This window comes from Mesoplodon bidens (assembly GCF_964165515.1).
Source record: "Mesoplodon bidens genome assembly, chromosome: 2".
Taxonomy (NCBI): Eukaryota; Metazoa; Chordata; class Mammalia; order Artiodactyla; family Ziphiidae; genus Mesoplodon; species Mesoplodon bidens.
The window spans coordinates 19,350,637-19,370,218 of record NC_138177.1 but is presented as its reverse complement, the minus strand read 5'-3'; positions in this window follow the sequence as shown (position 1 = coordinate 19,370,218).

Genomic DNA, 19,582 nt, shown 5'->3' with positions numbered 1-19,582 from the left:
TTCTGTTTTGTAAACAAGGTCATTTGTACCAATTTTTTAGATTCCACATATAAGTGGTATCATATGATATTTGTCTTTCTCTGTCTGGCTTACTTCACTCAGTATGACAATCTCTAGGTCCATCCATGTTGCTGCAAATGGCATTATTTCATTCTTTTTTATGGCTGAGTAATATTCCATTGTATATACGTGTCACATCTTCTTTATCCGTTCCTCTCTTGATGGACATTTAGGTTGTGTCCTTATCTTGGCTATTGTAAATAGTGCTAAAGTGAACATTGGGGTGCATGTATCTTTTTTATTATAGCTTTGCCCACATTTTAATTGAGTTATTTGGGTTTGTTGCTGTTGTTGTAAGAGTCTCTTATATACTCTAGATATAAACCCCTTATGTATGATTTGCAAATATTTTTTTCCCATTCCATATGTTGCCTTTCACTCTGTTGACTGTCTTCTTTGATGTGCAAAAGTTTTTAAGTTTAATGTAATTCCATTTGTCTATTTTTGCTTTGGGGTCAAAGAGATTTTTTATAAGTAGAAAACTGGTCTGTCAGAAGCTGTTTCTCTAATGCCGTCTCTTCTTCCCTGGAAAATGATGGGGGGCAGTTGTTCAGCTGCCACTAGCAGCTGATTCTCCAAGTGTGATATTTAGACTACTTCTTCCCATGTGCGTTCCAGGTTTTTTATTCTTCTTAGTGCTTACAGTAGAGCAGTGCCTCATCTCTTGTTTCTGACATGAATAACAGATGTTTAATCAAACCAGATGAGCTCTTGGTAGTAGCTCATGAACAGATGCTCCCATCATCCTGTTTGTACTGGAGCAAGTTTGTCATCGATGAGCCACAGAGGTAGATAGTCCAGACTATCAGACCAAGTTGTCCTACATAATTTGGCACCTGGCCCCTATCTTCCATCCCCAATGGTCCCCTCTCTCCCAACCTGATATTTTCTAATGTTGTCTTTTCATGCATGGCTTCTTTGTCTGGAACATTCCATCAGCCCGCCCCCCATCTTTTTTTGCTTCCATTCACCTGTAATAACTAGATATCACTCAAGATTCATCCCAAGGCCACCTTCTCCCTCATTCATACAAACCCACTCTCACCCCCACCCTCTGTCTGAGTTGGCTACTCTTTTTCTGTTCACATAGCATCCTGTGCTTTCTCCTAATTTAGCACTTGCCACGTTGTCTATCACTATCCACTTACTCCCTGCTCTCTCCCGCCATATGAGGAACACTGTGAAGGCACAAGCTATCTTCCTGGACTTTACATCCTCAACACTCAGGTCAGTTCTTGATACACAGTAGATCCTCATTCATCATAGAATGAACAGAATGAGAAAGACTAAGACCTCCTGTTCGTTTTAGTGTTTTTTTAAATGTCTTTTAACTGACATAATGCCAAAAAATGTATGTTTTTTCTGTTACAACTAATAAATCAGGATGAAGAAGAAAAATGACATTCATACTGCATAACCAAAGAGGTATGGACAGATAATATATCATTCTCTCTTCTTGCCCAAGGAGGGACAACTTTTGATTCTCACTAAAGATCCACAATCCATATGTGCAATTCCAAACTACAAAATCCCTGAACACTGAAAGTTTTTGTAGCAATTTGGCCACAAAATCTGACCTCATTTCAATTTATATGACAACAAAACCTGACCTGAATGGATGTGACACTATTAGTCTTTATTGATTTCACTTAGGAAAAATATTCATGCATTATATTTGCTGAAGAAATATTGCTGGTTAAAAATTGCTACCCTTGACCACATGGAAAGTGTTATATAGTACAAGGTATACGCACCGTATTATCTTTGTAATAACTGACAAATTCCAAAAGCATCTGGCCATTAGGAGTTTAAGTTTAGGACTGTGACTGGGATTGAATACAATGCAAGAGCCCAAAGAAGCTTTGGATTCTCCTGTGTTGGGAACAGCTAGACAACAACACTTATTAAGCAACGATTGCCGTCAATTAAAAAAAAAAAAAGAATCTTCATTTCACTGCCCTCTACATTTTCCTTCACTAGACAGCCTTTGGGTCTGTTTTCCATTTATTGTTCAGTCTTTGTTTATTGTACTGCTTTCATCACATGAACTGTTTCTACTGGGTACACACAGTTCTGCAATCAACATGGAGAAATAGCACTTACCTCAATTTCCCAGTTCAGGATCCCAGGCTCAGCAGAAATGCCTGTACCCCATACCCAGCAAAGAGCAAGCACATATCAAGGCCACTTGGTGGTCTGAGCATAAGGATGTCAATAAGAACACAGGAATCCAGAGATGAGAAGATTTTTACCCATTTTCTTGGCCTCACATGGCCTCCCAGATTCTTGGGACCTCTCTGAAAAAAAGGAAAGAGTCCAACAAGTGACTGAATGGAATTTCTACTTGTCAGGCAAATTGGGAGCCTTGATGTAGGAAATAAAAAAGTGTATAGCCTTGCCCATTTGAGCTGGTAAACTGAGATTTGTGTAATTAGATGGGAGAGTTTTATTCTATGGACTTAATTCCTCCACTTGCTTTATTCTGCCCCCCCATTACAAATTCTAAGGAGGGAATTCTGATTAGGCCCCTGATGCCTGGCTCTTGATTTGATCCCTGGAAATGCCCCCAAATGAATTATTTTGAAGTACCAACAGAGCATAAAACATGCAAGTACAGTATAACCTATGAGTGAGAAGTAGAATTTACACTTAAACAATGTATATTTATGATGTTCCTTTCCTTCCTCCAATGGGGAACGTGATCACTTCTGTATACTTAATCAGAACACATTCTAAATCACACCATGTAACAGGCCTTGTGGCAGTCTATGATGGCCAAAGTATATAAAATATGATGAAGTTAAGAAGTTGCAGCTGAACCAACAATATATCCTCCTGGAAAGGAGACATTAAATAAATCTTCACTGTTTTTTGATAGCCTATTAAAGTTCCTTAAGAGCTCCAGTACATTTGACTACATTTTTTTAGCCATAGTGCCTTAAACAAGCTTTTGTCATCATAAATATAACACTGAAAAGAAGCAAAAACAAAGAATTAGCAATTAAATGTGTCTCTTGCTGGGACCAGTCAATGAACAGGACCTTTCTCCAAAGGGAAGTAAAGGATTACATAAAAAGCCAGGCTATATGGGAATCATTTTTTTATTTCTTTATCCATTTGTGGGGATTTAAGGCCAAGTTTTTATTCCTGCTTGGCAGGGTGGGAGAGCAACACCTTCTGATAAAGACAGGATCATTTTTCTTCATCAGGTAATATCTCTAACAGAAACACTGATGGAGAAATTTCACCTCACCCTGAAGTTAAATTTAGTGTCATTTGTTAAGCAAATGGTTTAATTAAAATTAAAATTCATAGTTATTTTCATATAATAGCTTTTTTTACCCTAAACATATTAAAACTAGGAATTTAGGAAGATAGAAACTCAGTAACTACTGAGGAAAGAAAAGGAGAAGAAACAAATACAAATGAATACAAGTTCATTTAATTACATTCTCTTTTATAAAATATCACAAAAACAATACATCAGCTAAGTACATAACCAAAGTAAAGTGAAATCATTAAAAACTATTGTTCAGTCAGCTGGTTGGTGTTTCTATCAGGCGTCTCATAATATTTTTAGTTAAGTAATAGACACTGAGTAAAATAAGTGATCCAAGCTTCTTTGGGACACAAACAAAATTTTTATCACCAATTACTTTTCTTATAGTTTGTAATGGCCACAGACAGGTATTTAGTACAGCTGGATGCCACATAAGTCCGTAACATACTGTGACAGCCAGAGGAGTTTAAAATACTGGCATAGATCTTAATGGTATTGGGACAGAGGGTAGAGGTAAGAAAGACGAAGCCAGATAAAACCTGCTAAGGAGAATAGAGCTTGGAGTGAACACAAATATCACTAACCCAAAAGAACAAACAAGTCATATGATGGTGACTTCAAATTAGCAGAGCTTCCCTTGACAGAGCTCAGTGGGAAGACCAGAGCTGAAGGAGGAACAGGAAAGCCACTCTCACAGTAAATCTCAAGCCTGGACCAGGACAGGTTAAGGATGAGGCATGGAGGTGCTGCCTACAGGAGGAGGCTGAAATGCTGAACTTGGGAGTGTTGGGGGATAAGCTCCAGTCAGAACACTGGGAACTGAGAAGTTTTTTTTTTTTAATATAAATTTATTTATTTATTTATTTATTTAGGTTGCATTGGGTCTTCGTTGCTGCACACGGGTTTTTCTTTAGTTGCATCGAGCGGAGGCTGCTCTTCATTGGGTGTGCAGGCTTCGGTAGTTGGGGCACGTGGACTCAGTAGCGGTGACCCGTGGGCTCTAGAGCGCAGGCTCAGTAGTTGTGGTGCACAGGCTCAGTAGTCATGGCTTGCAGGCTTAGTTGCTCCGCAGCATGTGGCGTCTTCCCGGACCAGGGCTCGAACCCACGTCCCCTGCATTGGCAGGTGGATTCTTAACCACTGTGCCACCTCTTACTATTCCAAAATGGTCAAAATGACCATGCAAAGCATGGCTACTGGTAGGCTGAAGCCATAGAGGTGGGGGAAGGAACTGTAAAGGGAGAGGAATGGAAACCAACAAACAGAAACCCAGCTATTGCAGACCCATCCAAGTTCTGGTGGGTTAGCCCATAAGTCCACACATGTCAAGAAATGTCTCTTATGTACTCCACACTGGGCTGAGTCTTGACACATAGGACTTTGTTTTATATCCCAAATAAAGATACTAATTTATAATTTCAAAATTACAGTTTTAAGCTCCAGGAGGACAAGGGATTCTCTAATGTATCCTCCAGCTACTTGTAGGTTGAAGCCATAGAGGTGGGGAAAGGAACTGAAAAAGAAGAGCACACCACGGTGGAACGAACGTGAGCCTGGCTTACTGGAAAATTAGGCTATAATCCTTTCAGCTATTCACTGTCTCTGGGCCCTTCCGCAAATCCCTGATCCTTGGTCTAAGCTTTCCGGTCTGTACAACAGTAGTGTGGGACCATTGCATTACTTTCTAACGTGATTTCACAAAACATAGACCCACAGAAAATGTTTCGAGAAACTTTTTTTTAATAAACTTTGAGTGGCCAAAAATATTTGGAAAATGATGCATGTTCTAACCCCGTCAGTGGTGCACAGTGCACACAAGCACGTAAAAACTGAGAAGTCTCACACCAAAGAAGACTGGTAAGACAGTTTTACCTAGCATTCACCAAATCTCTTTGGCTTGAGAATGCTTTGTTCCATGAAGAATCTTTTAACCTAAGTTTCACATATGTTTCTATGAGGCTCTGAGTGGAGAAGCATAGAAAAGGCTGGAAGCCCAAACTTGAAGTTTCTCTACTAACCCCAGGACTGTAAGGTTAGTATCGAGTGATCTGTATCTTGAACTCCCATGAGGAAGTACAGCACAAGTAGTTAATCAGGCAACTTCTAGCTAATGATTATGGAGACAATGGAAATCAATGAACAGAAACCCAGCTCTTACAGATCCATCCAAGTTCTGGTGGGTTAACCAATAAATCCATGTCAAGAAATGTCTCTTTTGTACCCACACTGTGCTGAGTCCTGACATGTAGGACTTTATTTTATATCCCAAATAAAGATACAAACTTATAATCTCAAAATTACAATTTTAAGCTCCAGGAGGACAAGGGATTCTCTAATGTATCCCCAGAGCCCAGGTGTTGACATAGAGTAGATTTATTCACTTATGAATGAAAGTTCCAATGGACAAATATTTATAAAGATGTATTACATATAATTCCATCCTCCATGGAATTTAAAGCCTGTTTAAAATAACCTCTAAATAGCTTCACTTATTGTCAAGCCAATAACAATTGATGCTAAATGATCATGAAGACACATTGATTTTCAGCCAGAATATAATGCAGTTATTGACTCTCTCCAGATATATTAATATACCCACAGTACATTGGTACATACAGAACTTTAGATAAAAAGATAATATATTAATAATGAGAAGGATGAAATTCCACTCAATATAAAGGAGATTCAGAACAGAATAACATGTTATTAATTATAACTGGCTACAGAAACAAAATAATTACAAAAAGAGAAATAAAGTCACCAAAATAGGTATTCCCCAGTTATTTCTGTTATTGTCTTTAAAGGAAGAAAAAAAGCAGATTTGGGTTTGTTTTGCAAATAGCCCAAAGAGGTCCCTGAATTATCTGTAGGCACCTTGGGAATAGCCTGTGTAAGGAATTCACAGTCTGCCCACAAGCTCTATGACTGGTTCCCCGGCCAGAGACATAGCCCAGCCCTTGGCAATCAACTCATGCCACAGTGGCCATCAGTCACTTGCTCCTATTGAAAAAGGTCCATTTTTGGATGTTTACAATAAAGGGTATTGAAATTAATTATTATTCTTTAAAATGTCTCGGTCCCCTTGGCTTTTTCTCCTGCATAGATTTGTGTAGAAACCTTCCCTTCCTTCTGGCCTCCCCAGCCTGCTCTTAAGCACCCCATCTCCTTAAGCTGGGCTGATACACACCATCCTCACCTTCTCAGCTTTATCTCAAAGGCAGTTTCATGTGCTCTCTGCCCCTGTTAAGTGCTCTGCGCCAGTTCTTCTCCTGATTTCAATAGGAAAAGCAGAACAGATATCCCTATACAACACTGTCATCACCTCATAAGGCCTGCAGCCTGGAACATAAAATACTTCTGGTTTCTCAGTTTCCTCTCAGTCTGACCAGATTACAAGTAGGGCACTTAACATCAAAAGCCAAGAAGGACCAACCCATGGCTTTGAATGAGCAGTAGAAGCAAAAGTCATGAACGACTTCCAAAAATTGTGAGTTTTTGGAGTCAGAAGTCTAAGTGCCCTACAGGGAATGTGGGTCTGATCATCAGAATATTCCCAAATACAGAAAGCAGGAAGTCAGCCTCTATTTAAAACATGGTTTCACAGCATATGGATTTTGACTCTATGAAATGAAAAAAAGACAGAAGCTTGGATGGACTGCTCAAGTGTTATCTGTCTCCAAGAGAAGTACGAAGTATCTCTTCCTTCCAACTCTTTCAATTCATTAATAGATCACATACAGCTCAGTAGCAAGATATGTGAGGTTTTCCACTTCAGAGGATACTTGGATCCAGAAGGCCACCCCATCAGCACTTCCCTACTGATACACATTAGAGGACCCCAGTGCATTTTTTGCTTCAACAGAAAAACATCTAAGAGTAAGTCAAAATTCTGAAAAAGGTTGCTTGTGAACACCATTATGATTCCCACTCCTATCCACCATTCTCAGAGTCATGCCCTACTACTGTACCAGCTTGCCACTTTCAGGATATAGAGGAAGGCCCAACTTTCCCCACCACTCACTGTTCAATCAAGGGAGCAAACTCTCTTTGCCCACCATTTCTCTCTTTCTTCTTAACCAATGCAAAGAACAAGATTAATGATCCTTTGCTTTTACAAAGCACTCTGAGTTTAGAAAGCAGTTTAACATGCTTAATCTTTTCTGCTGAGATAATTCGTCACTTTTATCTATTTTCTCACTCTTTGTGATTGGCAAGAATGCCATTGATTTGATCAGATGAAATTCACTCATGTTCAGCTCTGGATGAGACTTACTCCATTTCCTGTTCTGTTAGGTTGATTATCTCTTGGTTGCCTTCCCCCAATATTACATTTAGAGTTTGTTCCTGCTTTATGCAATGTGCTTAAATTCCTGTTAGAGAATTGCAGATTCCCAAAATCCAAGACTAAGTCTATTTGCTGCCTCCAAGTGTGAGAAAACAATAATACTAATTAACAGCATGAGACTTCTGCCTTTCCTCTCAAAAGCTCCCCCCACCTCCCAATTTGATGAAAGTCACAAATCTTCCTTGAGTCCCTTCTCTCCTAGGAGAAGAATATTTGGAGAAGACGGGTAGCAAATCAGGAACAATAATCTTCCTAGGCAGACTTTCTATCTTCCATTAGACCAGACCTCAAAAACTCCAATGCCTACAGAGGCCGGAGAGGTCAGTGCAAGTGAGCAGAGCGGGTATGAACTACTAAGCATGGTGAGGATTGTGGCAAACAAGCAAGTGCAGCCTTACACTTACTAGTAACAGCCCTCACAACATCCCTGTCTCTTCAGTTCCAGCCAACAGTTAAATCAAAATGCAGGTCTGGAGTCTCTAGATCTTTAGATTTTCCATGAGGCTCCCAAAGTCTGAATATTGTAATGTGAAATTTCCCAATGTGTAAATGTTGGCAACTAATTAAAAACATTTCAAAACAACATGAAGGCCAAAGAAAACATGTCCAAGGGCCAGATGTGGCCTGTGAGCCTTGGTGTGCAACCTCTGTGATAGACTGAAGGGCTTTTTAAATTCACTAAGACAGTGGGGGTACATAAGGAGGAAAGGGAAATGGCACAGCCTCCTGGCTTCAGATGGAAGTTTAACAACCTGTGAGGAGGAAAGGTAGAGCCCTGGGGAAACCCCGGGCAAGCAGCCAGCACTGGTTGGCCCAAGCCTTTTAGACTGACAATTGTTTCACTTTATCCAAGAAATAATCTCCTTACAATAAGTTAGGAGACACAATTGGAAGTCTAATTTAAAGAGCATACCAGGATCAGTTTCCTGCAGGTTTAGCAGCCCTTCAGAGTTAGCAAGGGTGGATTATTTTGTGCATTTACCATCTTACCCAGACTCTCTGACTTGACCAACTGAGAACAGGGAAGGCACAGCTAATTGGCCAGCCATGAAAAACTGAGGAGGCACCTCAAGTCTCTACGATGTCTTTTCAAGAAATTTAAGAAGCATCAGCTATTTTTCAAGCATTGGAGATACAGAGATGAGCAAGTGCTGGCCCTCAAGAAGAATATAATATCAGGAAAGTGCCATGTGGCTGACAGAGTCTTGGTGCTCCAGCCGTGTGTCAGGCCTGAGTCTATAGGTAGGAGAGCCGAGTTCTAGATATTGGTCCACCAGAGACCTTTGGCCCCACATAATATCAGATGGCAAAAGCTCTCTCAGAAATCTCCATCTCAATGCTAAGACCCAGATCCACTCAACGACCAGCAAGTTACCGTGCTGGACACCCTATGCCAAAAAACTAGCAAGACAAGGACACAACCTCACCCATTAGCAGACAGGCTGCCTACAATCAAAATAAGGTCACAGACACCACAAAACACACCACCAGATGCTGTCATGCCCACCAGAAAGACAAGAAGATCCAGCTTCATCCACCAGAACACAGGCACCAGTCCCTCCACCAGGAAGGCTACACAACCCACTGAATCAATCTTACCTTCTGGGGGCACACACTAAAAACAATAGGAACTATGAATGTGCAGCCTGTGAAAAGGAGACCCCAAACACAGTAAGTTAAGAAAAATGAGAAGACAGAGAAATACACAGCAAATGAAGGAGCAAGGTAAAAACCCACCAGATCAAACAAATGAAAAGGAAATAGGCAGTCTACCTGAAAAATAATTCAGAGTTATGATAGTAAAGATGATCCAAGATCTTGGAAATAGAATGGAGAAAATACAAGAAACGTTTAACAAGAACCTAGAAGAACTAAAGAGCAAACAAACAATGATGAACAACACAATAAATGAAATTAAAAATTCTCTAGAAGGAATCAGTAGCAGAATAACTGAGGGAGAAGAACAGATAAGTGACCAGGAAGATAAAATAGTGGAAATAACTACCACAGAGCAGAATAAAGAAAAAAGAATGAAAAGAATTGCGGACAGGGCTTCCCTGGTGGCACAGTGGTTGAGAGTCCGCCTGCTGATGCAGGGGACATGGGTTTGTACTCCAGTCTGGGAAGATCCCACATGCCATGGAGCAGCTGGGCCCGTAAGCCATAGCCGCTGAGCCTGCACGTCCAGGGCCTGTGCTCTGCAATGGGAGAGGCCACAACAGTGAGAGGCCCGCGTACTGCAAAAAAAAAAAAAAGAATTGAAGACAATCTCAGAGACCTCTGGAACAACATTAAATACACCAATATTCGAATTATAGGGGTCCCAGAAGAAGAAGAGAAAAAGAAAGGGAGTGAGAAAATATTTGAAGAGATTATAGTTGAAAACTTCTCTAATATGGGAAAGGAAATAGTCAATCAAATCCAGGAGGCACAGAGAGTCTCAAACAGGATAAATCCAAGGAAAAACATGCCAAGACACATATTACTCAAACTATCAAAAATTAAATACAAAATAAAGTATTAAAAGCACCAAGGGAAAAGCAACAAATAACATACAAGGGAATTCCCATAAGGTTAACAGCTGATCTTTCAACAGAAACTCTGCAAGCCAGAAGGGAGTGGCAGGACATACTTAAAGTGATGAAAAAGAAAAATCTACAGCCAAGATTACTCTACCAAGCAAGGATCTAATTCAGATTCGATGGAGAAATTAAAACCTTACAGACAAGCAAAAGCTAAGAGATTTCAGCACCACCAAACCAGCTTTACAACAAATGCTAAAGGAACTTCTCTAGGCAGGAAACACAAGAGAAGGAAAAGACCTACAATAACAAACCCAAAACAATTAAGAAAATGGTAATAGGAACACACATACCAATAACTACCTTAAATGTAAATGGATTAAATGCTCCAACCAAAAGACACAGACTGGCTGAATGGATACAAAAACAAGACCCATAAATATGCTGTCTGCAAGAGACCCACTTCAGACCTAGGGACACACACAGACTGAAAGTGAGGGGATGGAAAAAGATATTCCATGGAAATGGAAATCAAAAGAAAGCTGGAGTAGCAATTCTCATATCAGACAAAATAGACTTTAGAATAAAGACTATTACAAGAGACAAAGAAGGACACTACATAAGGATAAAGGGATCAATCCAAGAAGAAGATATAACAATTTTAAATATTTATGTACTCAACATAGGAGCACCTCAATACTTAAGGCAAGTGCTAACAGCCATAAAAGGGGAAATCGACAGTAACACAATCATAGTAGGGGACTTTAACACGCCACTTTCACCAATGGACAGACCATCCAAAATGAAAATAAATAAGGAAGCACAAGCTTTAAATGATACATTAAACAAGATGGACTTAATTGATATTTATAGGACATTCCATCCAAACACAACAGAATACAATTTCTTCTCAAGTGCTCATGGAACATTCTCCAGGATAGAGCATATGTTGGGTCACAAATCAACCCTTGGGTAATTTAAGAATATTACAATTGTATCAAGTATCTTTTCCAACCACAATGCGATGAGACTAGATATCAATTACAGGAAAAAAGAACTATTAAAAATACCAACACAGGGAGGCTAAAAATATGCTACTAAATATCCAAGAGATCATTGAAGAAATCAAAGAGGAAATCAAAAAATACCTAGAAACAAATCACAATGAAAACATGATGACCAAAACCCTATGGGATGCAGCAAAAGCAGTTTTAAGAAGGAAGTTTATAGCAACACAATCCTACATCAAGAAACAAGAAACATCTCAAATAAACAACCTAATCCTACACCTAAAGCAGTTAAAGAAAGAAGAACAAAAAAATCCCAAAGTTAGCAGAAGGAGAGAAATCATAAAGTTTAGATCAGAAATAAATGAAAAAGAAATGAAGGAAACAATAGCTAAGATCAATAAAACTAAAAGCTGGTTTTTTGAAAAGATAAACAAAATTGATAAAACACTAGCCAGACTCATCAAGAAAAATAGGGAGAAGACTCAAATCAATAGAATTAGAAATGAAAAAGGAGAAGTAACAACTGACAATGCAAAAATACAAAGGATCATGAGAGATTACTACAAGCAACTATAAGCCAATAAAATGGACAACCTGGAAGAAATGGACAAACTCTTAGAAAACAACAACCTCCCGGGACTGAAGCAGGAAGAAATAGAAAATATAAACAGACCAATCCCAACCACTTAAATTGATTAAAAATCTTCCAACAGGGCTTCCCTGGTGGTGCACTGATTGATAATCTGCCAGCCAATGCAGGGGACACGGGTTCGAGCCCTGGTCTGGGAAGATCCCACAAGCCGCAGAGCAACTGGGCCCGTGAGCCACAGCTGCTGAGCCTGCATGTCTGGAGTCTGTGCTCCAGAACAAGAGAGGCAGCAATAGTGAGAGACCCGTGCACCGTGATGAAGAGTGGCTCCCACTGAATGCAAGCAGAGAAAGCCCTCGCACAGAAATGAAGACCCAACACAGCCAAAAACAAAATAAATAAATAAATAAAAAATCTTCCAATTAAAAAAAAGCCCAGGACAGATGGATTCACAGGCGAATTCTATCAAACATTTAGAGAAGAGCTCACACCTATCCTTCTCAAACTCTTCCAAAATATAGCAGAGGGAGGAACACTCCCAAAATCATATTACAAGGCCACCATTACCCTGATACCAAAACCAGACAAAGATGTCACAAGAAAAGAAAACTACAGACCAATATCACTGATGAACACAGATGCAAAAGTCCTCAACAAAATACTAGCAAAGAGAATCCACCAGTACATTACAAGTCATACACCATGATCAAGTGGGGTTTATCCCAGGAACACAAGGATTCTTCAATATACACAAATCAATCAATGTGTTAAACCATATTAACAAATTGAAGGAGAAAAACCATATGATCATCTCAATAGATGCAGAAAAAGCTTTTGACAAAATTCAACACCCATTTATGATAAAAAACCCTCCAGAAAGTAGGCATAGAGGAAACTTACCTCAACATAATAAAGGCCATATATGACAAACCCACAGCCAACATTGTTCTCAATGGTGAAAAACTGAAACCATTTCCATTAAGAGCAGGAACAAGACAAGGTTGCTCACTCTCACCACTATTATTCAACATAGTTTTGGAAGCTTTAGCCACATCAATCAGAGAAGGAAAAGAAATAAAAGGAATCCAAATCGGAAAACAATAAGTAAAACTGTCACTGTTTGCAGATGACATGACACTATACATAGAGAATCCTAAAGATGCTACCAGAAAACTACTAGAGCTAATCAATGAATTTGGTAAAGTAGCAGGATAAAAAATTAATGTACAGAAATCTCTTGCATTCTTATACACTAATGATGAAAAATCTGAAAGAGAAATTAAGGAAACACTCCCATTTACCACTGCAACAAAAAGAATAAAACACCTAGGAGTAAACCTACCTAACTAGGCAAAAGACCTGTATGCAGAAAACTGTAATACACTCTTGAAAGAAATCAAAGATGACACAAACAGATGGAGAGATATACCATGCTCTTGGATTGGAAGAATCAGCATTGAGAAAATGACTCTACTACCCAAAGCAATCTACAGATTCAGTGCAATCCTTATCAAACTACCAATGGCATTTTTCACAGAACTAGAACAAAAAATTGCACAATTTGTATGGAAACACAAAAGACCCCAAATAGCCAAAGCAATCTTGAGAAAGAGAAACAGAGCTGGAGGAATCAGGCTCCCTGACTTCAGACTATACAACAAAGCTACAGTAATCAAGATGGTATGGTACTGGCACAAAACCAGAAATATAGATCAATGGAACCGGATAGAAAGCCCAGAGATAAACCTGTACACATACGGTCATCTTATCTTTGATAAAGGAGGCAAGTATATACAATGGAGAAAGGACAGCCTCTTCAATAAGTGGTGCTGGGAAAACTGGAGAGCTTCATGTAAAAGAATGAAATTAGAACACTTCCTAATACCATGCACTAAAATAAACTGAAAATGCATTAAAGACCTAAATGTTAGGTCAGACACCATCAAACTCTTAGAGGAAGATATAGGCAGAACACTCTATGACATACATCACAGCAATATCCTTTTTGACCCACCTCCTAGAGAAATGGAAATAAAAACAAAAAGAAACAAATGGGACCTAATGAAACTTAAAATCTTTTGCACAACAAAGGAAACTATAAATAAGATGAAAAGACAACCCTCAGAATGGGAGAAAATATTTGCAAATGAAGTAACTGACAAAGGATTAATCTCCAAAATATACAGGCAGCTCATACAACTCAATATCAAAAGAAAACAAATAACCCAATCCAAAAATGGGCAGAAGATTTAAATAGACATTTCTCCAAAAAAGATATATGGATTGCCAACTAACACATGAAAGGATTCTCAACATCACTAATCATTAGAGAAATGCAAATCAAAGTACAATGAGGTATCAGCTCACACCAGTCAGAATGGCCATCATTAAGAAATCTACAAACAATAAATGCTGGAGAGGGTATGGAGAAAAGGGAACCCTCCTGCACTCTTGGTGGGAATGTAAACTGATACAGCCACTATGGAGAACAGTATGGAGGTTGCTTAAAAAACTAAAAATAGAACATTACCATATAATCTGGCAATCCCACTACTAGGCATATAACCTGGAAAAACCATAATTCAAAAAAAGTCATGTACCACAATGTTCACTGCAGCTCTATTTACAATTGCCAGGATACGGAAGCAACCTAAGTGTCCATCAACAGATGAATGGATAAAGAAGATGTGTCATATGTATACAATGGCATATTACTCAACCATAAAAAGAAACGAAATTGAGTTATTTGTGGTGAGGGGGATGGACTTAGAGACTTTCATACAGAGTGAAGTAAGTCAGAAAAACAAATACTGTATGCTAACACATTTATATGGAATCTAAAAAAAAAAATGGTTTGAAGAACCTAGGGGCAGGACAGGAATAAAGACGTAGATGTAGAGAATGGACTTGAGGAAACGGGGAGGGGGAAGGGTAAGCTGGGCGAAGTGAGAGAGTGGCATGGATTTATATATACTACCAAATGTAAAACAGATAGATAGTGGGAAGCAGCCACATAGCACAGGGAGATCAGCTCAGTGCTTTGTGACCACCTAGAGGGGTGTGATAGGGAGGGTGGGAGGGAGATGCAAGAGGGAGGAGATATGGGGATGTATGTTTGTGTATGGCTGACTCACTTTGTTGTGCAGCAGAAACTACCAAACCATTGTGGAACAATTATGCTCCAATAAAGATGTTAAAAAAAGAAAAAAACAGTACGGCCAACTTAAAAATTGCTTCAAAATTTAAAAGGCTAGATCTCATGTTAAGTGTTCTTACCATAGTAAAATTTTAAAATTTAAAAATAAAAAAATAAAGAGCATACCAGGATGAATAGATCAATAGTAAGTACACGTGTTTCCATTCTAGAGTCAGAATGTACAAAAGCAAATGGGGCTGAGGTTTCAGGTCCCAGTTTTTCTAGGAGGAAAGGAGAACGATGGGAAATTGATGAGCGACGTGCTGCTATTTGGGTTATAGAGAAGTGGGATGAGAGAAGAGGCACAGTTAGCAGTGTCGACCCTGGGGGGAAACAGAGTGGACCCCACAGTAGACAGTGTCAGAGCCCACCTCCCACAGCGCCCTTCCTTCCCCAGTCACTACTCAGGTTCAACCAGGCAGAACTTTTCAAGTGAACAAATATAATGAGGGTGTCTGTTTCTCTCTGAATCTATGTCCATTGAACAACTGTCCACATCAGTATCTTGGGATACTTTTGGGAACATTGTAATGGATCCCTAGTACACCAAAGGGTAAGACCATGTGCACAGAGCTGAAAAATAATATCTGCTAATTTACAACTATGAATTAAAAGCCCTGTCACCAATCCAAGCACTCCAGCATGATTTTAACATTTTCCCACAAGGTCATTTCCAACTTCTCCAGGGAGGGAGTTGCAGAGAATGCAGAGTAATAAGTGCACAGCACTTAGGCACGTAGGCTGGGGAGCAGACAACATCTTCAGGCTTTGGATTTGCACACACAACCCTGTATCCTCAGAGCTGAGACAATGCCCTGCATTCACTGGGATCTCCAATGCTCTGCCAAGGAGCAGGAAAAAAACTAGACTTGAATTGAGAATAAATTGGTATTCACTAAATGGCACTTCTGAATTTACTGCAGCCTTCACCTTTGGAGGGAATTGCCAAGGTGCTCATAAAAGGAGAAATGATGAATATGCAGGATGTCTTTTGAATCCATTAGGCAACCGGGGATGAGGTCTCCATATGTAGACCTCTGGTTCTTTCCTGAGGCTGTTAAGGAGACTGCCAAAATGGCCATCTGCAGAAAAAAATGGACACTGGGTTTGCCAGTGGGTAGAAAGTCTGAATGCCAAAGGTCAAGTCCATGGAAATAAACCAGGTTTAGGAGTTTTTGCAAAGGAAGAGATCTATAAATTTTGGCTTTCTGGACACAGTGAATGAGAGAATGTGTCTGTCTGTTTGTAGGAACACTGATGAAAATGTAGTAGCAGGCTATTTGTCGTACTGTCAACGTTTGTTTCACGGGATCAGATGTTCTGCAGATCTAATTGTGTCCACCCCACACGGGAAAATCCCAGACAATCTATATAGGGACCTCCTGTAGTTTTGTCAGCTGGACTTACCAGAAGTGGAATTGTTTGTGCATCCCTGAAGACTGCAAACTATTTTTTCCCCAGTCTGCTTACTTAAATCTTGAGCACTTGATCATATAACTTACACAACGAGGAACTGTGGGTTCTTTGTGCTAAAAAGAATTTTAAGAAATAATTAGGCAAAGACCACCAGCTCCCAGAAATACTGAGCATAAGTCAATTAATCTTTAAGCGAAAGGAATTTTTGAAAAAGGAATGACACAAATCACTTATCAGTTTCCTTGCTTTTAAGATAAAGGAGTGGAGCCAGATTCCAAGCAACAAACATTCATGAAAGTTATCTGTGCACCTGGCACTTGGATGGGGATAAGAGCCTTCTTGTCCTCCAGGCACAGATGCTTTAGCAAGGAAGACATACAAGTACACATACTCTCATACAAGGGAAATATGCACAGAAGTATACCTTTAATAGAGTGGCAAAACAGCTACATTAAGGTGCTATGTCAACTCAGACAAGAGAATGATTCATTTTGGTAGGGAGAGGTGGGAGGAGAATCAGAGATCGAATACAACACAGGCAAGGAGACATTTGGGCTGAGTCTTGAAGGAGAAGTTCAGGAGGAGGAGAAAACATGAAAAAGATGGAATCCCAGATAAGGGGCCCTACCAGGGTCAAAACTAGGGGATAGAGAAGCACAGGGAGTGGGTGACCAGGTGGAAAAAACATCTAATTATTTTGTAGGAAACACAAATACCCCTCAGGCAGATCATGTGCCTATCCCTGTGTTCTAAATCAGGAATCAGAAAACATAGTCATGTATCACCAAAGTCCCATCCAGAAATAACATTCCGTGATTTTTAGAATTCTAAGTGGCAAGAAAAAGTTGAACAACTCAAGAAAATCCTTGAACTTAATGATCTCTATTCTTTTCTATTTTATGATGAAAAGTGAAATTGGTGGTCATCAGCAGGATTACCACCTGGGCCCCAGGTTAGTGGTTTATCACTATCAATCTTACATAATCTTCCAATCAGGGAGGACCAGAGCCCACCCATGAGGAGATGGGGTGCAGCCACCTGGTCCAAGTATGCTTGGATGCTTTGGATGCCCGGTTCTGTTTCTGTAGTGATGCTCCTAATTCCCACAAAGTGCAGAATTTTCTATCATTCTCTGTTTCCTCCACTGTCTCTTCTCTCTCATGTATCATGGACAATTCTGGGGACAGATATAATTTTTTTTAAAAAAAGAAACATGAAAAATACACTCATATGAGCATTTACCTGGGTTCATTTTACCTGTACAACTATGGGAAGTATGACTAGGACAAGTGGGAAAGCTAAGGCCTAGAGAAGTGAAATGATTATTCCAGTTCCCAGAGCTGGTCAAGGCAGACCAAACACCCACCTGGTCTAATTCTCCTTCTGCCCCCAAATCCACTCAAACTTGCCACCCTTCAAAGCAAGAGCTGAATTAATATAAATACTTTCTAAAGAGACACTAATGAGTAGCAATATCTAGTTTGTGTCAGAGATCATGAAGAATTAGGACATGAACAGAAATATGAATATTTTATTATAAATGTTAAACTATTTATATAGAGCCAACCACAATATGACATATTATCAAGTAGATGAGATGTAACTATAACTTAAAAGGTGTCTGTGGCACATTTAAAGTCCAACATAACATACAAAAAGCACAATTCCTGAAAGAAAAAAAATGAATAAATAAGATTATCAGAATTAGAAACACTTACTGAGCCTGCACGTCTGGAGCCTGTGCTCTGCAACAAGAGAGGCTGCGATAGTGAGAGGCCCATGCACCGTGATGAAGAGTGGCCCCCACTTGCCACAACTAGAGAAAGCCCTCGCACAGAAACGAAGACCCAACACAGCCATAAATAAATTAATTAATTTTAAAAAATTAGAAACACTTGCTCTGCAAACGGCACAGTTAAGGGAATGAAAAGACAAACCACAGAGTTGGAAAAATATTTGCAGTTCACAAATCTAATAAAAGACTTGTATCCTGAATATATTTTAAAGAAACTTAAAACTTAACAGTAAGAGAATAAACAACCTAATTATCATTAGGGAAATGCAAATTAAACCACAATGAGATACCACCACAAACATATGAGAATGGCATGCAAACACACACACACACACACACACAAAATGAAACTCACAATTCCAAATGCTGGAGAGGATGAGAAACAGTAGGAGCTCTCATTCATTGCTAATGACTGCAAAACAATAGAGCAACTTTGGAAAAGTTTGGCAGTTTCTTATAAAATTAGACTTATACTTACCATACAGCTCAGCAATCCCAGTCCTAGGTATTTTCTCAAGTAAATTGAAAACTAATGCTCACATAAAAAACTGAATGTGAATGTTTATTGCAGATTTATTCATAATTTCCCAAAACTCAAAAAAATCCATAGGTCCTTCAACAAGTGAATGGATAAAAGAAACTGTGGTATATCCATATACCCTGATACTACTCAACAACTAAAAGGAAAAAAAAAATTAATCCATGTAACACCATGAATGAATTTTAAGTACATATTTTAGTGAAGGAAGCCAATCCCCAAATGCTACATATTGTATGATTCTGCTTATGGCATTCTGGAAATGGCAAAACTATAAGGATGGAAAAGAGATCAGTGATTATTGAGAGGGAGAGTGTTGACTAAAAAGGAGCCATACAAGAGAATTTTAGGATATTGGAACTGTTCTTTATCATGCTTTGGAGATGGATAAATGACTTTATGGATTTGTCAAACCCCCTAAAACTGTATAACACAAGAATGAACTTCACCATGTGAAAAGTTTATAAAAATTAACCAGGATAGGGCTTCCCTGGTGGCGCAGTGGTTGAGAGTCCGCCTGCCGATGCAGGGGACACAGGTTCGTGCCCAGGTCCGGGAAGATCCCACGTGCCGCGGAGCGGCTGGGCCCGTGAGCCATGGCCGCTGAGCCTGTGCATCCGGAGCCTGTGCTCCGCAACGGGAGAGGCCACAACAGTGAGAGGCCCATGTACCGCAAAATAATTAATTAATTAATTAATTAACCAGGATATTCATAAGAACCCAGGCATAATGCAGATTATGACAAATAAATTTAACTATGTTACGAATATATGACAAAGCTTCACTTAAAGGGCTAGAGAAAAAGGGAACATAACTGAGAAACTTTGGAAA